This window comes from Stegostoma tigrinum, unplaced genomic scaffold, assembly GCF_030684315.1.
Source record: "Stegostoma tigrinum isolate sSteTig4 unplaced genomic scaffold, sSteTig4.hap1 scaffold_83, whole genome shotgun sequence".
Taxonomy (NCBI): domain Eukaryota; kingdom Metazoa; phylum Chordata; class Chondrichthyes; order Orectolobiformes; family Stegostomatidae; genus Stegostoma; species Stegostoma tigrinum.
Genome location: NW_026728779.1, coordinates 853,262 through 880,483, shown reverse-complemented (window position 1 = coordinate 880,483; position 27,222 = coordinate 853,262). Strand labels below are relative to the sequence as shown.

At 48.4% G+C, this 27,222-nt stretch overlaps 1 pseudogene; it reads right to left on the bottom strand.

Annotated features, from left to right (window-relative positions):
- LOC132209306 (utrophin-like) overlaps positions 1–27,222 on the bottom strand; it is a 91,824-nt pseudogene that overhangs the window by 44,953 nt on the left and 19,649 nt on the right.

Below are 27,222 nucleotides of genomic sequence, written 5' to 3'. Positions count from 1 at the left end.
AATACATTTCCATGACAAAATTCCAAACCTAAGTTACTAAATTAGAATAATAAAATATTGGCTGTTTGCAACCGAACACTGTAGATGAGCGAAGGTCACTTAGTCAGTAAAGTACCAATTAAGTATGTTCCCGAAATGGAGAATACAAATGAAAACTGCAGTAATGCTCTTAGGAAATTGGACAATGTTCTATTTTATGATCACAGAAATGCCATATCATCAACACTTGTTGCAAAAGATAATAAGTCACTGTGCGATATTTATTCATTTGTTTTATATCCTCAAGATCATCTTCGCAAATCCTGTGAACAGGGACCAGTGAACAGCCTACTTTGCCTTTTTTTTACACCTATAATATCCATGTTTTATCCCTCTCCCCTCGATGTTTGTCTGCAGCAAGATGAGTTTACAGGGGGTTTGACAGCTTTAATTCGTACAGATATGTGTCCAATCTTTGTAAATGTCTGTCTGATGCTAGAATCTACGCAGTTGTCATAAACAGGCATTCTTGTGAACAACAGAAATCTGGACCGTGGTGTCTATCAGTTTGGATTGCAAAGACAGGTAAATTAGGGAAATTTACATACTTTTCAAAATCTTCCACATTGGGATTACTCTGCAAACAGCAGGCTAGAATTGCAGCATGGTACCCTTCTGAATGTAACACCTGAAATCACTAAAGTAATAACTTCCTTGAAAATGAACATGGACTCTATACGTTAAGGTTACACAAGTCCACGAGCTACAACATGGGGAAAAATACAGTGGATGTTATTTTTAATGAACAGTGTGTCAACATCAACTGTTCTGTCTGAGAGTGAAATCTGAGAAATGAAAAATGAAAACGCCAGGTTAGAAAGTTCCAGCTATGTACTTACCTGATGGAAATGCATTGATTGTGATATTAATATATATATATATAATTGTTAAATGAGAGGACTGATGAATTTTTCTTATTGTTTCTGTGATGATCTAAACAATCCATTTGTCAACACAATAAAGTAGATATTGTTATTGTAAAACACCCCTGAAAATCCAAAGGAAATTTCAAGAGGGGCCAAATAAGTAGTGTTGGGAAACAAAGAAATGGCAGAGGAACTGAACAAATATTTTGCATCAGTCTTCAGGTTGGAAGGCACCAGTATTAGACCTTTAAGGGAGTCTGAAGCAGAAGTGAGTGTGGTGGCCATCACTAAGGAGAAGGTACAGGGGAAGCTCAAGGGTCTGTGTGGAATTTGTACATTCTCTCCATGTCTGCACGGGTCTCGGACAGGTGCTCTGATTTCCATCCACAGTCCAAAGATGTGCAGGCAAGATGGATCAGCCATGGCAAATGTGAGCTTGCGGGGAAACAGTACAGGGCTGGGTCTTGGTGGGATGTTCTTTGCGGAGGTGGTGCAGACCCAATGGTTTCATTCCGCACTGTAGGAATTGTATAATTCCGAGAAGATGGTAAATTACATGGACCAGATGGACTGCCTCCAAGAGTTCTGAAGGAGATAAGTGAGAAGACCATGCAGGCATTGGTGATCTTTCAGGAATTACTGGAGTCAGGGTGGGTCCCAAGGAGTGCAAAATGGCAAACATAACACCCCTGTTTAAAATGGAGGGTGGCAAAAGACGAGAAATTATAGACCTGTTAGCCTGGCACTGGTCAGTGGGTCAGATTTTAGAGTCTATTATTAAGGATGAGACCGGAGAATACGTGGAAGTACATGGTAAACTGGGCTGAGAAAACACAACTTTGTCAAGGGAAGGTCTCTGTTAGATCCTTTGGGAATGTAACCAGTGAGTTAAAACCAAAGAGAGCCATTGAACTTTACCTATTTGGAATTCCAGAAAGCCTTTGGCAAGGTGACACACAGGAGGCTTCAAAATAAAAAATGAGCTTATGGTGTTCGAGAATAAGTACTGGCATGGATAGCGGATTGGCTAACTGGCAGAATGCAGAAAGTGGGAATAAAAGGGTCTTTTTCAGGATGGCAGCCAGCAACTACAGGAGTTCCGCAGTCATCAGAGTTCAGACGACAGCCATTCACGTTATACATTAGCAATCCGGACAAAGGAACTAATGGTATTGTCGTCCAAAGGGGGTTGCTGCTAAGTTTGCAGATGACATTTCAATAGAACAAGTCTCACGTCTGTCGTGTGCAAGGTGTTAGAAAGGATTCTGAGGGATAGGATTTAAGACCATCTGGAAGAGCATGGCTTGATTAAATGCAGTCAACACAGCTTTGCGAGGGGCAGGTCATGCCTCACAAACCTTATCAAGTTCTTTGAGGATGTGACTAGAAAAGTTGATGAGGGTTGAGCTGTGGATGTGGTGTATATGGACTTCAGCAAGGCATTTGAGAATGTTCCCCATGGTAGGCTCATTCAGAAGGTCAGGAGGAATGGGATACAGGGGAACTTAGCTGTCTGGATACAGAATTGGCTGGCCAACAGAAGACAGCGAGTGGTAGTAGAAGGAAAATATTCTGCCTGGAAGTCAGTGGTGAGTGGTGTTCCACAGGGCTCTGTCCTTGGGCCTCTACTGTTGGTAATTTTTATTAATGACTTGGATGAGGGGATTGAAGGATGGGTCAGCAAGTTTGCAGACGACACAAAGGTTGCAGGTGTCGTTGACAGTATAGAGGGCTGTTGTAGGCTGCAGCGGGACATTGACAGGATGTAGAGATGGGCTGAGAGGTGGCAGATGGAGTTCAACCTGGATAAATGTGAGGTGATGCATTTTGGAAGGTCGAACTTGAAAGCTGAGTACAGGATTAAGGATAGGATTCTTGGCAGTGTGGAGGAACAGAGGGATCTTGGTGTGCAGATACATAGATCCCTTAAACTGGCCACCCAAGTGGACAGGTTTGTTAAGAAAGCACATGGTGTTTTGGCTTTCATTAACAGGGGGATTGAGTTTAAGCGTCGTGAGATCTTGTTGCAGCTCTATAAAACTTTGGTTAGACCGCACTTGGAATACTGCGTCCAGTTATGGTCGCCCTATTATAGGAAAGATATGGATGCTTTGGAGAGGGTTCAGGAGGAGGTTTACCAGGATGCTGCCTGGACTGGAGGGCTTTTATGAAGAGAGGTTGACTGAGCTCGGACTCTTCTCATTGGAGAAAAGGAGGAGGAGAGGGGACCTAATTGAGGTATACAAGATAATGAGAGGCATAGATAGCGTTGATAGCCAAAGACTATTTTCCAGGGCAGAAAAAGTTAACACGAGGGGTCATAGTTTTAAGCTGGTTGGAGGAAAGTAGAGAGGGGATGTCAGAGGCGGGTTCTTTACACAGAGTTGTGAGGACATGGAATGCGTTGCCAGCAGCAGTTGTGGAAGCAAGGTCATTGGGGTCATTTAAGAGACTGCTGGACATGCATATGGTCACAGAAATTTGCGGGTGCATACATGAGGATCAATGGTCGGCACAACATCGTGGGCTGAAGGGCCTGTTCTGTGCTGTACTGTTCTATTTTCTGTGTTCTATGTTCTATGATAGGTGGAGAGGCAAGTAGTGTTGAGGAAGTGGGGAGGTCACAGAGAGTCTGTGGAGAAGTGGAAGTACAGGCATAGACTATTTTCTAAATTGGGAAAGGCTTCAGAAATCTGAAGCACAAAGATGACCCAATTCAGGATTCTTTTAACATGCAGTTTCAGTTGGCAGTTGGGAAGGCAAATGCAATGTCAGCATTCATTTCAAGGCGGCAAAAATACAAGAGCAGAGATGTATTGCTGAGGCTGTGTAAGGCTCTGGTCATATTGCATTTGGAATATTAAGAGCAGTTTTTGGCCATCTATCTAAGGAAGGATGTGCTGGCCTTTGTCAGGGTCTAGATGAGGTTCTCAAACATAATCCTGGGGATGAAGTGAGGAGTGGCTGAGAACTCTGGGCCTGTACTTGAAGGAGTTTAGAAGGATGAAGGGGGTCACACTGAAGGTAATTCAGGCCTGGATAGAGTGGACATGGAGATGATGTTTCCACAAGCCATAGTAGTCAGTTCTCTCGCACTGAGCCTGACACTGTGGCAAAGAAGGGAAGGGGGCAGAATAGAAATGTACTCGTGGTAGGGGACTCGATAGTTAGGGGAATCGACAGGAGATTTTGTGGGCAAGATCGGGATTCCCGGAAGGTATGTTGCCTCCCTGGTGCCAGGGTCCGGGACGTCTCCGATCGGGTGTATAAAGTTCTAAAAGGGGAGGGTGAACAGCCAGAAATCGTGTTACATATTGGCACAAATGATATAGCCAGAAATAGGTTTGAGGATATAAAAAGTGATTTCAGGGAGTTAGGATGGAAGCTGCAGAGCAGGACGAACAGAGTAGTGTTCTCTGGTTTACTACCGGTGCCACGAGATAGCGAGGTGAGGAACAGGGAGCGGGCGCAGCTGAACACGTGGCTACGCAGCTGGTGTAGGAGGGAGGGCTTCAGATATGTTGATAATTGGGATGCCTTCTGGGGAAGGTGGGACCTGTACAAGAAGGACGGGTTGCATCTGAACTGGAAGGGGACCAATGTCCTGGGTGGAAGGTTTGCTCGAGTAGTTCGAGAGGGTTTAAACTAGTATGGCAGGGGGGTGGGAACCTGAGCTGTATACCAGAGGTGAGCGTTGATGCAGGTGAGGCAGTAGCAAGAGGTAGACCAGCTAGTGGGAAGGATTTTCCTGGGAAGGAACCAAGGGATCGGTTAAAGTGTGTTTGCTTTAATGCAAGGAGTATCAGGAATAAAAGTGATGAACTTAGAGCATGGATCAGTACCTGGTGCTATGATGTTGTGGCCATAACAGAGACATGGGTTTCTCATGGGCAGGAATGGTTGCTGGATGTTCCAGGGTTTAGAACATTTAAAAAGAATAGGGAGGGGGGAAAAAGAGGAGGGGGTGTAGCACTACTAATCAGAGAGAGTATCACAGCTACAGAAGCTTCCATTGTCGAGGAAGATCTGCCTACTGAGTCAGTATGGGTGGAAATTAGGAACAGCAAGGGAGTAGTCACCTCGTTAGGGGTTTACTACAGGCCCCCCAATAGCAGCAGGGAGATTGTAGAAAGCATAGGTCGACAGATTTTGGAAAAGTGTGGACGCAGTAGGGTTGTTGTAATGGGTGACTTTAACTTTCCTAATATTGATTGGAACCTCCTTCGAGCAGAAGATTTGAACGGAGCTGTTTTTGTAAGGTGTGTTCAGGAGGGTTTCCTAACGCAGTACGTTGACAGGCCGACGAGGGGAGAGGCCATTCTAGACTTGGTGCTCGGAAACGAGCCGGGGCAGGTATCAGATCTTGTGGTGGGAGAGCATTTTGGTGATAGTGACCATAACACTCTCTCATTCTACATAGCTATGGAGAAGGAGAGGATTAGGCAGAATGGGAGGATATTTAATTGGGGAAGAGGAAACTATGATGCGATTAGACACGAGTTAGGAAGCATGGACTGGGAGCAGTTGTTCCATGGTAAGGGAACTATAGACATGTGGAGATGGTTTAAGGAACAGTTGTTGGGAGTGATGAGTAAATATGTCCCTCTGAGACAGGCAAGAAGGGGTAAGATAAAGGAACCTTGGATGACGAGAGCGGTGGAGCTTCTAGTGAAAAGGAAGAAGGTAGCTTACATAAGGTGGAGGAAGCTAGGGTCAAGTTCAGCTAGAGAGGATTACATGCAGGCAAGGAAGGAGCTCAAAAATGGTCTGAGGAGAGCCAGGAGGGGGCACGAGAAAGGCTTGGCAGAAGGAATCCGGGAAAACACAAAGGCATTTTACACTTACGTGAGGAATAAGAGAATGGTCAAAGAAAGAGTAGGGCCGATCAGGGATAGCATAGGGAACTTGTGTGTGGAGCCTGAGGAGGTAGGGGAAGCCCTAAATGAGTTTTTTGCTTCTGTCTTTACGAAAGAATCGAACTGTGTAGTGAATGAAACCTTTGAAGAGCAGGTGTGCATGCTGGAATGGATAGAGATAGAGGAAGCTGATGTACTGAAAATTTTGTCAAACATTAAGATTGACAAGTCGCCAGGCCCGGATCAGATTTGTCCTCGGCTGCTTTGGGAAGCGAGAAATGCAATTGCTTCGCCACTTGCGAAGATCTTTGCATCCTCGCTCTCCACTGGAGTCGTACCTGAGGACTGGAGAGAGGCAAATGTAATTCCTCTCTTCAAGAAAGGAAATGGGGAAATCCCCGGCAATTATAGACCGGTAAGTCTCACGTCTGTCGTCTGCAAGGTGTTCGAAAGGATTCTGAGGGATAAGATTTATGACCATCTGGAAGAGCATGGCTTGATCAAATACAGTCAACACGGCTTTGTGAGGGGTAGGTCATGCCTTACAAACCTTATCGAGTTTTTTGAGGATGTGACTAGTAAGGTTGATGAGGGTCGAGCTGTGGATGTGGTGTATATGGACTTCAGTAAGGCATTTGATAAGGTTCCCCATGGAAGGCTCATTCAGAAGGTCAGGAGGAATGGGATACAGGGGAACTTAGCTGCTTGGATACAGAATTGGCTGGCCAACAGAAGACAGCGTGTGGTAGTAGAAGGAAAATATTCTGCCTGGAAGTCAGTGGTGAGTGGGGTTCCACAGGGCTCTGTCCTTGGGCCTCTACTGTTTGTAATTTTTATTAATGACTTGGACGAGGGAATTGAAGGATGGGTCAGCAAGTTTGCAGACGACACAAAGGTCGGAGGTGTCGTTGACAGTGTAGAGGGCTGTTGTAGGCTGCAGCGGGACATTGACAGGATGCAGAGATGGGCTGAGAGGTGGCAGATGGAGTTCAACCTGGATAAATGCGAGGTGATGCATTTTGGAAGGTCGAATTTGAAAGCTGAGTACAGGATTAAGGATAGGATTCTTGGCAGCGTGGAGGAACAGAGGGATCTTGGTGTGCAGATACATAGATCCCTTAAAATGGCCACCCAAGTGGACAGGGTTGTTAAGAAAGCATATGGTGTTTTGGCTTTCATTAACAGGGGGATTGAGTTTAAGAGTCGTGAGATCTTGTTGCAGCTCTATAAAACTTTGGTTAGACCGCACTTGGAATACTGCGTCCAGTTCTGGGCGCCCTATTATAGGAAAGATGTGGATGCTTTGGAGAGGGTTCAGAGGAGGTTTACCAGGATGCTGCCTGGACTGGAGAGCTTATCTTATGAAGAGAGGTTGACTGAGCTCGGTCTCTTTTCATTGGAGAAAAGGAGGAGGAGAGGGGACCTAATTGAGGTATACAAGATAATGAGAGGCATAGATAGAGTCGATAGCCAGAGACTATTTCCCAGGGCAGAAATGGCTAGCACGAGGAGTCATAGTTTTAAGCTGGTTGGTGGAAAGTATAGAGGGGATGTCAGAGGCAGGTTCTTTACGCAGAGAGTTGTGAGAGCATGGAATGCGTTGCCAGCAGCAGTTGTGGAAGCAAGGTCATTGGGGTCATTTAAGAGACTGCTGGACATGCATATGGTCACAGAAATTTGAGGGTGCATCCATGAGGATCAATGGTCGGCACAACATTGTGGGCTGAAGGGCCTGTTCTGTGCTGTACTGTTCTATGTTCTATGTTCTATGTTCTAAGTTGGAGAGACCAGGACCTGAGGGCACAGCCTCAGAGTCAAAGGGACCACCCTTCAGGATGGAGTTGAGGAAGAATTTCTTCAGTCAGAAAGTTGTGAATCTGTGGAACTCATTGATGCAGAAAGCTGTGGAAGCCAAGTCAGAGTTGATTTCAGGCATAGATAGACATGTTCTTGCTTAGTAAGGACACAGGAGGTTGAGAATGATAGATCCCACTCAATGGGCTGAATGGTCTAATTCTGTTCTGAAATCTGAAGGTCCAAAACACTGGAGTGAATCAGTTCAGTGTTATTTTTATTGCACTGCAAGGACAGTATCTCTCCAAAACACCTAACAAATTTTCTCACTCTGTTGTTGCAAACCTTTTCAATAACTAGCAATAATGCTCCTGTTGTGCCTCTCTCAGCCGACGCTCGTTAGTTTTCCACTCATCGTAACTGCAAGTGTTTGCCACCACTGAAACATCCCGGTATTACTGGCACTAGTGCCATGTTTAAAGGCTATTGTGAACCAGTAAAATGCCCAGAATCCAGAACTGCCTTATACAGTTCATAGCATTTGTCCCAGACAGGGCAGGAAAGGGGAAATTAGCACCTTACTTTACAGTTGGAGACCTGGAAATCCTGGTGGATGGATTGGTGCAGTGGAGGACTGTCCTCTTTCCCAAAGACAAGCACAGGAGGCCACGACACAAGACTCGGCCAGACTCATCTGAGTCTGTCCAGTGTCAATGCAGTCTCAACCACCAAAAGAGCCATACAGCAGTGCTGCAAGATCAGTGACTTCTGCTCCAACAGAAGAGGAGCCTCATTGGAGATAATGGGAACTGCAGATGCTGGAGAATTCCAAGATAATAAAATGTGAGGCTGGATGAACACAGCAGACCAAGCAGCATCTCAGGAGCACAAAAGCTGACGTTTTGGGCCTAGACCCTTCATCGGAGAGGGGGATGGGGAGAGGGAACTGGAATAAATAGGGAGAGAGGGGGAGGCGGACCGAAGATGGAGGGTAAAGAAGATAGGTGGAGAGAGTATAGGTGGGGAGGTAGGGAGGGGATAGGTCAGTCCAGGGAAGACGGACAGGTCAAAGAGGTGGGATGAGGTTAGTAGGTAGATGGGGGTGCGGCTTGGGGTGGGAAGAAGGGATGGGTGAGAGGAAGAACTGGTTAGGGAGGCAGAGACAGGTTGGACTGGTTTTGGGATGCAGTGGGTGGGGGGGGGGGCAAGAGCTGGGCTGGTTGTGTGGTGCAGTGGGGGGAGGGGACGAACTGGGCTGGTTTAGGGGTGCAGTAGGGGAAGGGGAGATTTTGAAACTGGTGAAGTCCACATTGATACCATATGGCTGCAGGGTTCCCAGGCGGAATATGAGTTGCTGTTCCTGCAACCTTCGGGTGGCATCATTGTGGCAGTGCAGGAGGCCCATGATGGACATGTCATCTCGAGAATGGGAGGGGGAGTGGAAATGGTTTGCGACCGGGAGGTGCAGTTGTTTGTTCGGAACTGAGCGGAGGTGTTCTGCAAAGCGGTCTCCAAGCCTCCGCTTGGTTTCCCCAATGTAGAGGTAGCCACACCGGGTACAGTGGATGCAGTATACCACATTGGCAGATGTGCAGGTGAATCTCTGCTTGATGTGGAATGTCATCTTGGGGCCTGGGATAGGGGTGAGGGAGGAGGTGTGGGGGCAAGTGTAGCATTTCCTGCGGTTGCAGGGGAAGGTACCGGGTGTGGTGGGGTTGCAGGGCAGTGTGGAGCGAAAAAGGGAGTCACGGAGAGAGTGGTCTCTCCGGAAAGCAGACAGGGGTGGGGATGGAAAAATGTCTTGGGTGGTGGGGTCGGATTGTAAATGGCGAAAGTGTCGAAGGATGATGCGTTGTATCCGGAGGTTGGTAGGGTGGAGTGTGAGAACGAGGGGGATCCTCTTTGGGCGGTTGTGGCGGGGGCGGGGTGTGAGGGATGTGTTGCGGGAAATACGGGAGACGCGGTCAAGGGCGTTCTCGATCACTGTGGGGGGAAAGTTGCTGTCCTAGAAGAACTTGGACATCTGGGATGTGCGGGAGTGGAATGTCTTATTGTGGGAGCAGATGCGGCGGAGGCGGAGGAATTGAGAATAGGGAATGGAATTTTTGCAGGAGGGTGAGTGGGAGGAGGTGTATTCTAGGTAGCTGTGGGAATCGGTGGGCTTGAAATGGACATCAGTTACAAGCTGGTTGCCTGAGATGGAGACTGAGGGGTCCAGGAAGGTGAGGGATGTGCTGGAGATGGCCCAGGTGAACTGAAGGTTGCGGTGGAAGGTGTTGGTGAAGTGGATGAACTGTTCGAGCTCCTCTGGGGAGCAAGAGGCGGCGCCGATACAGTCATCAATGTACCGGAGGAAGAGGTGCGGTTTGGGGCCTGTGTAGGTACGGAAGAGGGACTGTTCCATGTAACCTACAAAGAGGCAGGCATAGCTGGGGCCCATGCGGGTGCCCATGGCCACCCCCTTAGTCTGTAGGAAGTGGGAGGAGTCAAAAGAGAAGTTGTTGAGGGTGAGGACGAGTTCAGCTAGGCGGATGAGAGCGTCGGTGGAGGGGGACTGGTCGGGCCTGCGGGACAGGAAGAAGCAGAGGGCTTTGAGGCCATCTGCATGCGGAATGCAGGTGTATAGGGACTGGACGTCCATGGTGAATATGAGGTGTTGTGGGCCAGGGAATTGGAAGTCCTGGAGGAGGTGGAGGGCATGGGTGGTGTCACGGACGTAGGTGGGGAGTTCCTGGACTAAAGGGGAGAAAATGGAGTCCAGATAGGTGGAGATGAGTTCGGTGGGGCAGGAGCAGGCTGAGACCATGGGTCGACCAGGGCAGGCAGGTTTGTGGATTTTGGGAAGGAGATAGAAACGGCCGTGCGGGGTTGGGGAACAATGAGGTTGGAGGATGTGGGTGGGAGGTCCCCTGAGGTGATGAGGTCGTGAATGGTGTTGGAGATGATGGTTTGGTCATGTGGGTGTGGGGTCATGATCGAGGGGGCAGTAGGAGGTGGTGTCGGAGAGTTGGCGTCTGGCCTCAGCGATGTAGAGGTCAGTGCGCCATACTACCACTGCGCCACCCTTGTCTGCGGGTTTGATGGTGAGGTTGGGTTTGGAGCGGAGGGCTGCCCGTTCTGCGGGGGAGAGGTTGGAGTGGGCGAGAGGGGTGGAGAGGTTGAGGTGGTTAACGTCTCGACGGCAGTTGGAGATGAAGAGGTCGAGGGAGGGTAGGAGGCCTAGGGGTGGTGTCCAGGAGGAGGACTTGTGTTGGAAGCGGGTGAAGGGGTCAGTGGAAGGAGGGTTAGGTTCCCGGTTGAAGAAGTAGGCATGGAGGCGAAGACGGCGGAAAAACTGCTCTATGTCCAACCGTGACTGGTATCATTGGTCTGTGCTACCTCACATTCACACTCTCTCTAATTCTGCACCACCCTTCAGCACAGCTCATGTAATACCATTCTCACCAAAGCATTCAATGTCTGTCTTCACTTGCTCTCGCCTACTTGAGGGCCCAAGGCGATTAATCCTCTATGTTCTCTGTGCCTCTTGCTCTCACCCAGGAGACCTCACCTCCCTTCCCAAACATACATGAGCACTAACAAATGCACCAGCTCATTTCATCTCACTCAATCACTCCCTTTGTTTCATTCCAGGAAAAACAGCCCACCGTAGGGCAGAAAGAGCCAACACAGGTAGTGAGGTGTCTAACGTTTGACTTCTCACAACCTATGAGGACAGTGTCCTGACCATGATCATCCTGAGCAGCCAACTGATTGCATCCAAGCCCTTTGAGTGATATCAGACAATGCCCTGGAGTTACCTCGATCTGCTGCCTGGAACTGCCTCCCTTGACTACAGACCATTCCCCTCAGAACCTGAAGAACGACCATGTGGTTGGAGACAATGCAACGCGTTCTGTGCTTCTGCAGCTGGCACATGCTGCAGGTGTGAGATCAACATATCACGGTGCTAAACGGCAACACACCCACTCCTTTGATTGATGACTGCTGACAAACATGGCAAGCTGTCTGGCTTTGTCTCGATGCCAAAAGGTTAATCAACATACTAGTGTTATGAGTCTGAGAGATGTGGCGGAGGGGGCAACCCATAAAAAGACAAAGCAAATGAAGACAAGGCAGAGGAGCTGTTAGCATTCATGCAGGGACAAAATGAGAGTGGAGAGCTCAAGCAAGGTGTCCTGATGTGTAACGTGGCCCAATACACGAATGGGTGCCTGTCCCTGCATATAAAAGTGCCCTGGCAGTAGCACTGCAATGAGGGGGGCTGCTGCAATCCAAAATGCAGCAATGAAGTACAGAAGAGTACTGAAAGCAGATCTGAGATGTGCCATGATGTGCTGAGGCTGGAACATGCCACATGTCAAAACTGTGGACATGGGGTGCTACTGATGGGTGTGGCTGCAGATGCTGGTGACTACTGCCCAAGCTGGAGGTCCAGAGGAGCATTGAGCAATGTGCAAGCATCACACACCCACTCAGAATTTCATTTCGCTAATTCTGAGCGTCTAGTTTCTGTCTGGCAGGTACAAAAATGGAATAAGTATTAATGAGGGCGGTACTCAGAAATAATGCATGCCGTTCAGTGCTCCCTCGCGAGAATTTCAGCTCAATGTCTACAATTTCACTGGAAAATGCAACATTTTGGTTTTGACACCCTGAAGCACCTTGAGCCGCTATCAATATGAAGGGTACGTACCTAATGAAGAATGTCAAAATTTACAGTCGCAATAACGATTTAATATTGGAACACACCTCATGCAAACAAAGCTCAATTTTATATAAATGGAAAATTGGAGGTGATTTGGGGTGGATAGAAGGACACCGGAGGTTTAACCCTGGACGTTCATCTCCAAATCCTAGAATTATATCCAGCTTGGACTGAAAGAAAATAAAAATCTCTCCACTTGCAAGGATTCCCCAATATACTGTCACAGTCTTAATACATTTCCAAGTGAAGTGCATAACATTATTCCTAAATGGAGCTTACTAAACAATCTGACTGAGATAAGCTGAACGACAATTAGTCTGGAAAATACCACAATGGCACAGTTAATGCTCTTCAAGATACTGGCTAGGTTAAAAAGTCTCAGTTACGAGATAGACTGGTATGCTGGATTTGTGTTTCTTGTAGCAGAGGAAGCTGAGGTGGGGGTTGGGATCTGATTGAGGCAGACAAAATTATGACAGGCCCTGGCAGAATACATTGTGAGAATCCTTTCCCCATGGCACATGTGTCTAAGACCAGATGGCACAAGTTTAAGGTGAGGATTAAATGCTTTGGAGGAAGTCTGAGGAAAAGCTTTTTCATCAACAAAGTGGACATATGGAGCACGCTGCCTGAGAGGGTAGTTGAGGCAGGTATTCTCAACATTTAAAAAGCATCTGGGATGAGCATTTAAAATGCTAGGTCAAAGTAGGCTATGGACCAAGTGTAGATAAATGAGATTAGTGTAGTTTGGTGTTTGTTGGGAGGCATAGACATGGTGTTTCTATGCTGTATGACTCTACGAGATTGAGGGTCACATAAAAACTTATTCTGCATCTGGCTGTTTATTCCTTGACATTAACTGGATGATGTTCATATTGTGTACTTTATACACTTCTTTCTCCAGCACTAACATTTGTCACCGTGAAGAGCATTACAATCAGAGTGTCAAGATGTCTCCATGATCCTGTACAGATCTGACCAAATGGAATCAAAAGTATATGGTCGGCACAACATCGTGGGCTGAAGGGCCTGTTCTGTGCTGTACTGTTCTACGTTCTACGTTCTATATCAGTTTCAATTTTATGATTTAAAACAAAAGTCGCTAAAACTTTCAACTACTTTATCACTTGCACTGAAATGAAATTAGAACATACTGAAACCTTATGTCAACAATACTAGGATTGATTTTAATCAGTTGACAATCTTCACATTTACTTAACTGATCAAAATCCAAAATGTAGGATGCAGTTTAATGCACCTTAGGACAATCTAAACATACTACATTCAAGTGTAAATCATACATACGTATCAAAGACGTTCAGCAGCCAGTTCAGACACATGTTGACACAGAGTGACACATTGACCTAGTCTTTGTGATTTTGTTCCAAACCATCATAAATGGACGTTAAACAGTTGATTACTTCAGTTACATTTAGAAGTTGCTCGTTTTGTGTCAATTTGTGTCGATCAAAGACGTGTTGTGCTGTGTGCAACTCCAACAGATCCACTACAAAGGAGGAAGAAAACTAACTTCGATTACAGTTTTAACTTATTGAGCTATCAAATAAAATTAATTCCTTTATTGGGCCGACAAATAAATACAATGATTAAGAAAAGTACTCTGGAATGATGGAAACAGGCCATTTCCTTCTCAAATGCAATATGTCAAATCTAACTAGGGAACCGTCAATGATAATGTATGGTTTAGAAGGGGTGGACGCTGGGAAGTTGTTTCTGTTAGGCGGGGAGAGTAGGACCCGTGGGCACAGCCTTAAAATTAGAGGGGGTAAATTTAAAACTGAAACGAGACGACACGTCTTCAGCCAGAGAGTGGTGGGCTTCTGAATTCATTGCCGCAGAGTGCAGTGGAGGCCGGGACGTTGGATGCCTTCCAGGCAGAGATCAACAAATTCTTGATCTCAAAAGGAGTCAAGGGCTACAGGGAGAGTTGAGGGAAGTGTCGTTGAAATGCCCATCAGCCATGATTTAAATGGCGGAGTGGACTTGATTGGCCGAATGGCCTTACTTCTACTCCTATCTTATGATGCTGGTCATACTCTGTCGTTTGATTCAGTAATTTCTGCAGAACAATGGTGGAGGAACAGCAGCTTTATAAGTTATGAAGCCCTCCTTTATATTTATGAAGCAGGACTCAGAACAGTTTAAACTAAAACATCAATCTCTTTCAACCGACGTGCATTCTCATTACACCCAAATCCAAAGTACAATCGAATTGGCTCTTTACTCGTTTCAAATAGTGGATCTTACAACCCCTATTTAACTTCTGGTAATCAGCATTCTTTTAAATCACACTCGGTCGCAGCTATTAAGTGTGTTAATCACATGTTCTTGTTAATTTTAAAAAGGTCTCTGTCTGCCTGTCTGTCTCTGCCTGCCTGCCTCTGACTGTCTGTCTGTCTGCGTCTGTCTGTCTCCGGCTGCCTGCCTCTGTCTGTCTGTCTGTCTGCCTGCCTGTCTATCTGTCTCTGTCTGCCTCCCTCTGTCTGTCTGTCTGCCTGCCTACCTCTGCCTGCCTGCCTCTGTCTGTCTGCCTGCCTGTCTGTGTCTGCCTGTCTGCCTGCCTGCCTGTCTCTGTCTGACTGTCGGCCTGTCTCTGTCTGACTGTTTGCCTGCCTGTCTGTGTCTGACTGTCTCTGCCTGCCTGCCTGTCTCTGTCTGACTGTCTGTCTGTCTGTGTCTGCCTCCCTCTGTCTGTCTGTCTCTGTCTGTCTGTCTGCCTGCCTGCCTGTCTCTGTCTGCCTGCCTGCCTGTCTGTGTCTGACTGTCTCTGCCTGCCTGCCTGGTGCCGCCTGCCTGTCTGTCTCTCTGTCTCTGTCTGACTGGGTGTCTGTGTCTGACTGCCTCTGCCTGCCTGCCTGTTTCTGTCTGACTGTCGGCCTGTCTCTGTCTGACTGTTTGCCTGCCTGTCTCTGTCTGTTTGTCTCTGTCTGACTGTCTCTGCCTGCCTGCCTGCCTGTCTCTGTCTGACTGTCTGTCTGTCTGTCTCTGCCTGCCTCTGTCTGACTGACTGTCTGCCTGCCTTCTGACTGTCTCTGTCTGCCTGTCTCTCTCTGCCTTGGCCTGTCTGCCTGCCTGCCTGCCTCTTTCTGTCTGACTGTCTTTCTATCTGACTGTCTTTCTATCTGACTGTTTCTGCCTACCTATCTCGGTCTGACTGTCTCTGCCTGCCTCTGTCTGCCTGCCTGTCTCTCTGTGACTGTCTCTGCCTGCCTGACTGTCTCTGTCTGTCTGCCTGACTGACTGTCTCTGTCTGTCTGTCTGCCTGACTGACTGTCTCTGTCTGTCTGTCTATCTGACTGTCCGTGTCTGCCTGCCTCTGTCTGTCTTCTGACTGTCTCTGCCTGCCTGCCTGACTGTCTTTGTCTGTCTGTTTGTCTATCTGACTGTCCGTGTCTGCCTGCCTCTGTCTGTCTTCTGACTGTCTCTGCCTGCCTGCCTGCCTGACTGTCTCTGTCTGTCTGTCTGTCTGTCTATCTGACTGTCCGTGTCTGCCTGCCTCTGTCTGTCTTCTGACTGTCTCTGCCTGCCTGTCTCTGTCTGACTGTCTGTCTATCTGCCTGTCTCTGCCTGTCTGACTGTCTGGCGGCCTGTCTCTGTCTGGCTGCCTGTCTGCCTTCTGCCTGTCTCTGTCTGACTGTCTCTCTCTGCCTGCCTGACTGACTGCGTGTCTGCCTGCCTGCACGTCTGTCTGACTCTCTGCGTGTGTGCCTGACTCTCTGCCTGCCTCTGTCTGCCTGCCTCTCTATCTCTGTCTGCCTCTGCCTGTCTAACTGTCTGTCTCTGTCTGACTGTCTCTGCCTGCCTGACTGGCGGTCTCTGTCTGACTGTCTGTCTGTCTCTGTCTGTCTGACTGTCTCTGCCTGCCTCTGTCTGACTGACTGCCTTCTGACTGTCTCTGTCTGCCCGCCTGCCTCTGTCTGCCTCGGCCTGACGGCCTCTGTCTGCCTGCCTGACTCTCTGCCTCTGTTTATCTGACTGCCTGCGTCTCTGCCTGACTCTCTGTGTCTCTGCCTGACTGTCTCTGCCTGCCTGCCTCTCTGTCTCTGTCTGCCTCTGCGTGCCTGCCTGCCTGTCTCTGCCTGTCGGTGTCTGCCTGCCTCTCTGCCTGTCTGTGTCTGACTGTCTGTCGGCCTGCCTCCATCTGCCTGTCTGCCTCCGCCTGCCTGACTGTCTCTGCCTGTCCCTGTCTGCCTGCCTCTGTCTGCCGCGGCCTGCCTGCCTCTGTCTGTCTGCCTGTCAGGCTGTCTCACTGCCTGCCTGTCTTTGTCTGTCTGACCGTCTCTGCCTGTCTGTCTATCTGTCTGCCTGCCTGCCTCTGTCTGTTTGTCTCTGCCTATCTCCGTCTGCGTCTCTGCCTGTGTCTGACTGTCTCTGTCTGCCTGCCTGCCTCCACCTGCATCTGCCTGCATCCGTCTGCCTGTCTGTCTCTGCCTGTATCGGTTTGACTGTCTGTCTGTATCTGACTGCCTCTGTCTGCCTGCCTGTCTCTGCATGCCTGTCTCTGACTGTCTCTCTCTGTGTGTCTCCGCCTTCCTGCCTCCGGGTGCCTGTCTCCGTCTGACAGTCTGCCTGTGTCTGACTGCCTGTCTCTGTCTGTCTGCCTGCCTCCGTCTGCCCGTGTTGGTTTGATTGTCTGTCTGTGTCTGACTGCCTCTGTCTGCCTGTTTCTGTCTGCCTGCCTGACTCTGTCTGTCTCCACCTGCCTGTATCTGTCTGACAGCCTGTCTCTGCCTGCCAGCCTGTCTCTGTCTGCTTGTGTCTGTGTGTCTGCCTGTCTCTGTTTGTCTGTGCCTGACTGTCTCTGCCTGTCTGCCTGACTGTCTCTGCCTGTCTGTCTCCGCCTGTCTGTCTCCGCCTGTCTGTCTCCGCCTGCCTGCCTGTGCCTGTTTGCCTGACTGTCTCTGCCTTCCAGTCTGTCCCTGCCTGCCAGTCTGTCTCTGCCTGCCTGACTGCTCCGTCTGACTGTCTCTGCCTGACTGTCCGTCTCCGCCTGTCTGCCTGACTGTCTGTCTCTCCGCCTGTCTCTGCCTGACTGTCTCCGCCTGTCTCTGTTTGCCTGTCTGCCTCGCCCTGTCTCTGTCTGCCTGCCTGCCTGTCTGTCGCTGCCTGACTGCCTCTGCCTGTGCCTGTCTGCCTGTCTCTACCTGACTGTGTCTGCCTGTCTCTGTCTGCCTGCCTGTGCCTGACTGTCTCGGCCTGTCTCTGTCTGCCTGCCTGCCTCTGCCTGTCCGCCTGACTGTCTCTACCTGTCTGTATGCCTGTCTCTGTCTGCCTGCCTGACTGTCTCCGTCTGTCTCCGCCTGACTGTCTCCGCCTGCCTGCCTGTCTCTGTCTGACTGTCTCTGTCTGCCTGCCTGTCTCTGCTTGACTGCTTGTCTGCCTGCCTGCCTGACTGTCTCTGCCTGCCTGCCTGGCTGTCTCCGTCTGCCTATATCTGTCTGACAGTCTGTGTCTGACTGCCTGTCTCCGTCTTCCTATATTTGTCTGACAGTCTGTGTCTGCCTGCCTGCCGTCGGTCTCTGCCTGCCTGTCTCTGTCTGACTCTGACTCTGTCTCTCTGTGTCTGACTGTCTGTCTGTCTGTGTGCCTGTCTCTGCCTGCCTGCCTGTCTCTGTCTGACTCCGTCTGACTGTCTCTGCCTGACTGTCTCCGCCTGTCTGCCTGTGCCTGCCTGTCTGTCTGCCTGCCTACCTGTCTCTGCTTGACTGTGTCTGCCTGACTGCCTGTCTGACTGCCTCCGCCTGTGTGCCTGCCTGTCTGACTGTCTCTGCCTGTGTGCCTGCCTGTCTCCGTCTGCCTGTATCTGTCTGACAGTCTATGTCTGACTGCCTGTCGGTTTGCCTGCCTGTCTCTGCCTGACTGTCTCCACCTATCCGTCTGCCTGACTGTCTCTGTCTCTCTGCCTGACTGTCTCCACCTGTCTGTTGGACTGTCTGCCTGCCTGACTGCCTGCCTGTGCCTGACTGTCTCAGCCTGTCTGTCTCTCTGCCTGACTGTCTCCGCCTGTCTGTTTGGCTGTCTCCGTCTGCCTGTATCTGTCTGACAGTCTATGTCTGACTGCCTGTCTCCGCCTGTCTGCCTGACTGTCTCCGCCTGTCTGCCTGTCTCTGTTTGACTGTCTGCCTGTGCCTGCCTGCCTGCCTGTCGCTGCCTGACTGCCTCTGCCTGTCCGCCTGCCTGTCTCTGCCTCTGCCTGTCTGTCTGTCCCTGTCTGCCCGTCTCTACCTGCCTGCCTGTCTCTGCCTGTCCCTGTCTGCCCGTCTCTACCTGCCTGCCTGTCCCTGTCTGCCCGTCTCTACCTGCTTGCCTGTCTCTGCCTGTCCCTGTCTGCCCGTCTCTATCTGCCTCCCTGCCTCTGCCTGTGTCTGTCTGTCCCTGTCTGCCCGTCTCTACCTGCCTGCCTGTCTGCCTGTGCCTGTCTGCCTGACTGTCTCGGCCTGTCTCTGTCTGCCTGTCTGTCCCTACCTGCCTGCCTGTCTCTATGTCTGTCCCTCCCTGCCTGTCTCTGCTTGACCGCCTGTGTGCCTGACAGTCTCCGCCTGACAGTCTCCGCCTGCCTGCCTGCCTGCCGTCGGTCTCTGTCTGACTCTGATTCTGTCTCTCTGTGTCTGACTGTCTCTGTCTGTCTGTATGCCTGTCTCTGCCTGCCCGCCTGACTGTCTCCGCCTGTCTCCGCCTGACTGTCTGTCTGTCTGCCTGCCTGCCTGTCTCTGCTTGACTGTGTCTGCCTGACTGCCTGCCTGTCTGACTGTCTCCGCCTGTGTCTGCCTGACTGTCTGCCTGTGCCTGCCTGCCTCTGCCTGTCCGCCTGACTGTCTCTGCCTGTGCCTCTGTCTGTCCCTGTCTGCATGTCTCCACCTGCCTGCCTGCCTCTGCCTGACTGTGTCTGCCTGTCTCCCTGACTGTCTCTGCCTGTCTGTATGCCTGCCTCTGTCTGCCTGTCTCCGCCTGTCTCTGTCTGACTGCCTGTCTCTGCTTGCCTGTCTCTGCCTGTCAGCCTGACTGTCTCTGTCTGCCTATATCTGTCTGACAGTCTGTGTCTGACTGCCTGTGTCTGTCTGTCTGCCTGCCTGCCTCTGTCTGACTCTGTCTCTGTGTCTGACTGTCTCTGTCTGTCTGCCTGACGGTCTCTGTCTCTGCCTGCCTGTGCCTGATTGTCTCTGCCCACCTGCCTGCCTCTGTCTGCCTGTCTATATGTCTGCCTGACTCTCTGGTGTCTGCCTGACTCTCTACATGTCTGCCTGACTGTCTCTGTCTGTTTGTCTCTGTCTGTCTGTCTCTGTCTGCGCCTCTGCCTGTCTGTGTCTGACTGTCTCTGTCTGCCTGCCTGCCTCTGCCTGCACCCGCCTGCCTGTCTATCTCTGCCTGTATCGGTTTGACTGTCTGTGTGTCTGACTGCCTCTGTCTGCCTGCCTGTCTCTGACTGTCTCCGCGTGCCTGTCTCCGTCTGCCTGTAACTGTCTGACAGTCTGCCTGTGTCTGACTGCCTGTCTCCGCCTGCATCTGCCTGTCTCCGCCTGCCTGCCTGTCTCTGTCTGCCCATGTCAGTTTGATTGTCTGCCTGTTTCTGTCTGCCTGCCTCTGCCTGTCTCCGCCTGCCTGCCTCTGCGTGCCTGTCTCCGCCTGCCTGCCTCTGCGTGCCTGTCTCCGCCTGCCTGTATCTGTCTGACAGTCTGCCTGTGTCTGACTGCCTGTTTCTGCCTGTCAGCCTGTCTGTCTGCTTGTGTCTGTGTGTCTGCCTGTCTCTGCCTGCCTGACTGTCTCTGCCTGTCTGTCTCTGCCTGTCTGCCTGTCTCAGTCTGCCTGCCTGCCTGACTGTCTCTGCCTGCCTGTCTCTACCTGCCTGCCAGTCTGTCTCTGCCTGCCTGACTGCTCCGTCTGACTGTCTCTGCCTGACTGTCTCTCTGCCTGACTGCCTGTCTGTCTCTCTGCCTGTGCCTGCCTGCCTGCCTCTGTCTGTCTGACTGTCTGCCTGCCTCTGTCTGTCTGACTGTCTGCCTGTGCCTGCCTGTCTCTGTCTGCCTGCCTGCCTGCCTGTCTCTGCCTGCCTGCCTCTGCCTGTGCCTGCCTGCCTGCCTCTGTCTGTCTGACTGTCTGCCTGTGCCTGCCTGTCTCTGTCTGCTTGCCTGACTGTCTCTGTCTGCCTGTCTCGGCCTGTCTCTGCCTGCCTGCCTGTCGCTGCCTGACTGCCTCTGCCTGTCCGCCTGACTGTCTCTGCCTGTGCCTGCCTGTCTGTCTGTCTCTACCTGCCTGCCTGTCCGCCTGACTGTCTCTGCCTGTCTGTCCCTGCCTGCCTGCCTGCCTGTGCCTGACTGTCTCGGCCTGTCTCTGTCTGCCTGCCTGCCTGTCCGCCTGACTGTCTCTGCCAGTCTGCCTGTGCCTGTCTGCCTGTCTGTCCCTGTCTGCCTGTCTCTTCCTGCCTGACTGTCTCTGCCTGTCTGTATGCCTGTGTCTGCCTGCCTGCCTGCCTGACTGTCTCTGCCTGCCTGCCTGACTGTCTCTGTCTGCCTGCCTGTCTGCCTGACTGTCTCTGCCTGCCTGTCTGTCTGTCTGCCTGACTGTCTCCGTCTGCCTATATCTGTCTGACAGTCTGTGTCTGCCTGCCAGTCTCTGTCTGACTCTGACTCTGTCTCTCTGTGTCTGACTGTCTCTGTCTGTCTGTATGCCTGTCTCTGCCTGCCTGCCTGACTGTCTCTGTCTGACTCCGTCTGACTGTCTCTGCCTGGCTGTCTCCGCCTGCCTGTCTGACTGCCTGTGCCTGACTGTCTGTCTGCCTGCCTGCCTGCCTGCCTGACTGTCTCTGCTTGACTGTGTATGCCTGACTGCCTGACTGTCTCTGCCTGTGTGCCTGCCTGTCTCCGTCTGCCTGTATCTGTGTCTGACAGTCTGTGTCTGACTGCCTGTCGGCTTGCCTGCCCGGCTCTGCCACTCTGCCTGACTGTCTTGGCCTGTCTGCCTGACTGTCTCTGTCTCTCTGCCTGTGCCTGCCTGACTGTCTCTGTTAAACTGTCAGCCTGTGCCTGCCTGTCTCTGTCTGCCTGCCTGCCTGTGCCTGAAAGAAGCATTTCAGTGAAATCAGCATCACAAGTTGAGTTGTTTAGTGAAGTTTAGATTTTGGCCTTCTGAAGTGCTTATCTCACTGAAATAAGCAATTCAGTGAAACCAGCATCAAAAGTTGAGTCGTTTGGTGAGGTTGGGATTTTGGCGTAGTGAAGTGCTTATCTCTCTGAAATAAGCACTTCAGTGAACCCAGCATCGAAAGTTGAGTGGTTTGGTGAAGTTTAGATTTTGGTCTTCTGAAGTGCTTAACTCACTGAAATAAGCATTTGGGTAAATCCAGGATCGTAAGTTGCGTGGTTTGTTGATGTTGAGATTTTGGACTTCTGATGTGCATATCTGACTGAAAGAAGCATTTCAGTCAAATCAGCACCAGAAGTTGAGTCGTTTAGTGAAGTTTAGATTTTGGCCTTCTGAAGTGCTTATCTCACTGAAATAAGCAATTCAGTGAAACCAGCATCAAAAGTTGAGTCGTTTGGTGAAGTTGGGATTTTGGCATTCTGAAGTGCTTATCTCGCTGAAATAAGCAATTCAGTGAACTCAGCATCGAAAGATGTGTGGTTTTGAGAAGTTGTGATTTTGGTCTTCTGAAGTGCTTATCTGACTGAAATAAGCCCTTCAGTGAAACCAGCATCATAAGTTTTGTGGTTTAGTGAAGTTGGGATTTTGGACTTCTGAAAAGCTTATCTCACTGAAATAAGCACTTCAGTGAACCCAGCATAGAAAGTTGAGTGGTTTGGTCAAGTTTAGATTTTGGTTTTCTGAAGTGCTTATCTCACTGAAATAAGCATTTGGGTAAATCCAGGATCGAAAGTTGGGTGGTTTGGTGAAGTTGAGATTTTGGCCTTCTGAAGTGCTTATCTGACTGAAAGAAGCATTTCAGTGAAACCAGCATCAAAAGTTGAGTCGTTTAGTGAAGTTTAGATTTTGGCCTTCTGAAGTGCTTATCTCACGGAAATAAGTAATTCAGTGAAACCAGCATCAAAAGTTGAGTCGTTTGGTGAGGTTGGGATTTTGGCGTCGTGAAGTGCTTATCTCTCTGAAATAAGCACTTCAGTGAACCCAGCATCGAAAGTTGAGTGGTTTGGTGAAGTTTAGATTTTGGTCTTCCGAAGTGCTTATCTCACTGAAATAAGCATTTGGGAAAATCCAGCATCGAAAGTTGGGTGGTTTGGTGAAGTTGAGATTTTGGCCTTCTGAAGTGCTCATCTGACTGAAAGAAGCATTTCAGTGAAACCAGCATCAAAAGTTGAGTCATTTGGTGAGGTTGGGATTTTGGCATTCTGAAGTGCTTATCTCGCTGAAATAAGCACTGCAGTGAGCCCAGCATCGAAAGTTGAATGGTTTCGTGAAGCTGAGATTTTGGCCATCTGATGTGCTTATCTCACTGAAACAAGCAATTCAGTGAAAGCAGCATCAAAAGATGAGTCGTTTGGTGAGGTTGGGATTTTGGCAGAGTGAAGTGCTTATCTCTCTGAAATAAGCACTTCAGTGAACCCAGCATCGAAAGTTGAGTGGTTTGGTGAAGTTTAGATTTTGGTCTTCTGAAGTGCTTAACTCAGTGAAATAAGCATTTGGGTAAATCCAGGAACGTAAGTTGCGTGGTTTGTTGATGTTGAGATTTTGGACTTCTGATGTGCATATCTGACTGAAAGAAGCATTTCAGTGAATTCAGCATGACAAGTTGAGTCGTTTATAGTGAAGTTTAGATTTTGGCCTTCTGAAGTGCTTATCTCGCTGAAATAAGCAATTCAGTGAACTCAGCGTCGAAAGATGTGTGGTTTTGTGAAGTTGTGATGTTGGCCTTCTGAAGTGCTTATCTGACTGAAATAAGCTTTTCAGTGACACCAGCATCATAAGTTTTGTGCTTTGGTGAAGTCGGGATTTTGGACTTCTGAAGTGCTTATCTCACTGAAATAAGTACTTCAGTGAACCCAGCATAGAAAGTTGAGTGGTTTGGTCAAGTTTAGATTTTGGTTTTCTGAAGTGCTTATCTCACTGAAATAAGCATTTGGGTAAATCCAGGATCGAAAGTTGGGTGGTTTGGTGAAGTTGAGATTTTGGCCTGCTGATGTGTATATCTGACTGAAAGAAGCATTTCAGTGAAACCAGCATCAAAAGTTGAGTCGTTGGGTGAGGTTGGGATTTTGGCATTCTGAAGTGCTTATCTCACTGAAATAAGCATTTGGGTAAATCCAGGATCGAAAGATGGGTGGTTTTGTGAAGTTGAGATTTTGGCCTTCTGTAGTGCTTGTCTCACTGAAATAAGCAATTCAGTGAACCCAGCATCAAAAGTTGAGTGGTTTGGTCAAGTTTAGATTTTGGTCTTCTGAAGTGCTTATCTCACTGAAATAAGCATTTGTGTAAATCCAGGATCGAAAGTTGGGTGTTTTGGTGAAGTTTAGATTTTGGCCTTCTGATGTGCATATCTGACTGAAAGAAGCATTTCAGTGAAATCAGCATCGAAAGTTGAGTCGTTTAGTGAAGTTTAGATTTTGGCCTTCTGAAGTGCTTATCTCACTGAAATAAGCAATTCAGTGAAACCAGCATCAAAAGTTGAGTCGTTTGGTGAGGTTGGGATTTTGGCGTAGTGAAGTGCTTATCTCTCTGAAATAAGCACTTCAGTGAACCCTGCATCGAAAGTTGAGTGGTTTGGTGAAGTTTAGGTTTTGGTCATCTGAAGGGCTTATCTCACTGAAATAAGCATTTGGGAAAATCCAGGATCGAAAGTTGGGTGGTTTGGTGAAGTTGAGATTTTGGCCTTCTGAAGTGCATATCTGACTGAAATACGCTCTTCAGTGAACCCAGCATCATAAGTTTTGTGGTTTGGTGAAGTTGGGATTTTGGACTTCTGAAGTGCTTATCTGACTGAAAGAAGCATTTCAGTGAAACCAGCATCAAAAGTTGAGTCGTTTGGTGAGGTTGGGATTTTGGCATTCTGAAGTGCTGATCTCGCTGAAATAAGCACTGCAGTGAGCCCAGCATCGAAAGTTGAATGGTTTCGAGAAGTTGAGATTTTGACCATTTGAAGTGCTTATCTCACTGAAATAAGCAATTCAGTGAAAGCAGCATCAAAAGATGAGTCGTTTGGTGAGGTTGGGTTTTTGGCGTAGTGAAGTGCTTATCTCTCTGAAATAAGCACTTCAGTGAACCCAGCATCGAAACTTGAGTGGTTTGGTGAAGTTTAGATTTTGGTCTTCTGAAGTGCATAACTCACTGAAATAAGCAGTTGGGCACATCCAGGATCGTAAGTTGCGTGGATTGTTGATGTTGAGATTTTGGACTTCTGATGTGCATATCTGACTGAAAGAAGCAATTCAGTGAAACCAGCATCAAAAGTTGAGTCGTTTGGTGAAGTTGTGATTTTGGCCTTCTGAAGTGCTTATCTCACTGAAATAAGCACTTCAGTGAAACCAGCATCAAAAGTTGAGTCGTTTAGTGAAGTTTAGATTTTGGCCTTCTGAAGTGCTTATCTCACTGAAAGAAGCAATTCAGTGAAACCAGCAGCAAAAGTTGAGTCGTGTGGTGAGGTTGGGATTTTGACGTCGTGAAGTGCTTATCTCTCTGAAATATGCACTTCAGTGAACCCAGCATCGAAAGTTGAGTGGTTTGGTCAAGTTTAGATTTTGGTTTTCTGAAGTGCTATTCTCACTGAAATAAGCATTTGGGAAAATCCAGGATCGAAAGTTGGGTGGTTTGGTGAAGTTCAGATTTTGGCCTTCTGATGTGCATATCTGACTGAAAGAAGCATTTCAGTGAAACCAGCATCAAAAGTTGAGTCGTTTGGTGAGGTTCTGATTTTGGCATTCTGACGTGCTTATCTGACTGAAATAAGCTCTTCAGTGAAACCAGCATCATAACTTTTGTGGTCTGGTGAAGTTGGGATTTTGGACTTCTGAAGTGCTTATCTCACTGAAATAAGCACTTCAGTGAACCCAGCATCGCAAGTTGAGTGGTTAGGTGAAGTTTAGATTTTGGTCTTCTGAAGTGCTAATCTCACTGAAATAAGCACTTCAGTGAACCCAGCATCAAAAGATGAGTCGTTTAGCGAAGTTTAGATTTTGGTCTTCTGAAGTGCTTATCTCACTGAAATAAGCATTTGTGTAAATCCAGGATCGAAAGTTGGGTGGTTTGGTGAAGTTTAGATTTTGGCCTTCTGAAGTGCTTATCTCACTGAAATAAGCAATTCAGTGAACCCAGCATCACAAGTAGAGTCGTGTAGCGAAGTTTAGATTTTGGCCTTCTGAAGTGCTTATCTCACTGAAATAAGCAATTCAGTGAACCCAGCATCAAAAGTTGAGTGGTTTGGTGAAGTTTAGATTTTGGCCTTCTGAAGTGCTGATCTCACTGAAATAAGCTATTCAGTGAACTCAGCATCGAAAGATGTGTGGTTTTGTGAAGTTGTGATTTTTGCCTTCTGAAGAGCTTATCTGACTGAAATACGCTCTTCAGTGAACCCAGCATCAGAAGTTTTGTGGTTTGGTGAAGTTGGGATTTTGGACTTCTGAAGTGCTTATCTCACTGAAATAAGCACTTCAGTGAACCCAGCATCGAAAGCTGGGTGGTTTTATGAAGTTGAGATTTTGGCCTTCTGAAGTGCTCATCTGACTGAAAGAAGCATTTCAGTGAAATCAGCATCAAAAGTTGAGCCATTTGGTGAGGTTGGGATTTTGGCATTCTGAAGTGCTTATCTCGCTGAAATAAGCACTGCAGTGAGCCCAGCATCGAAGTTGAATGGTTTCGTGAGGCTGAGATTTTGGCCATCTGAAGTGCTTATCTCACTGAAACAAGCAATTCAGAGAAAGCAGCATCAAAAGATGAGTCGTTTGGTGAGGTTGGGATTTTGGCATAGTGAAGTGCTTATCTCTCTGAAATAAGCACTTCAGTGAACCCAGCATCGAAAGTTGAGTGGTTTGGTGAAGTTTAGATTTTGGTCTTCTGAAGTGCTTAACTCACTGAAATAAGCAATTCAGTGAAAGCAGCATCAAAAGATGAGTCGTTTGGTGAGGTTGGGATTTTGGCATAGTGAAGTGCTTATCTCTCTGAAATAAGCACTTCAGTGAACCCAGCATCGAAAGTTGAGTGGTTTGGTGAAGTTTAGATTTTGGTCTTCTGAAGTGCTTAACTCACTGAAATAAGCATTTGGGTAAATCCAGGATCGTAAGTTGCGTGGTTTGTTGATGTTGAGATTTTGGACTTCTGATGTGCATATCTGACTGAAAGAAGCATTTCAGTGAAATCAGCACCAAAAGTTGAGTCGTTTAGTGAAGTTTAGATTTTGGCCTTCTGAAGTGCTTATCTCGCTGAAATAAGCAATTCAGTGAACTCAGCATCGAAAGATGTGTGGTTTTGTGAAGTTGTGATTTTGGCCTTCTGAAGTGCTTATCTGACTGAAATAAGCTTTTCAGTGACACCAGCATCATAAGTTTTGTGGTTTGGTGAAGTTGGGATTTTGGACTTCTGAAGTGCTTATCTCACTGAAATAAGTACTTCAGTGAACCCAGCATAGAAAGTTGAGTGGTTTGGTCAAGTTTAGATTTTGGTTTTCTGAAGTGCTTATCTCACTGAAATAAGCATTTGGGTAAATCCAGGATCGAAAGTTGGGTGGTGTGGTGAAGTTTAGATTTTGGCCTTCTGAAGTGCTTATATCACTGAAACAAGCAATTCAGTGAAACCAGTATCAAAAGTTGAGTCGTTTGGTGAGGTTGGGATTTTGGCGTCGTGAAGTGCTTATCTCTCTGAAATAAGCACTTCAGTGAACCCAGCATCGAAAGTTCAGTGGTTTGGTGAAGTTTACATTTTGGTCTTCTGATGTGCTTATCTCACTGAAAGAAGCATTTGGGTAAATCCAGGATCGAAAGTTGGGTGGTTTGGTGAAGTT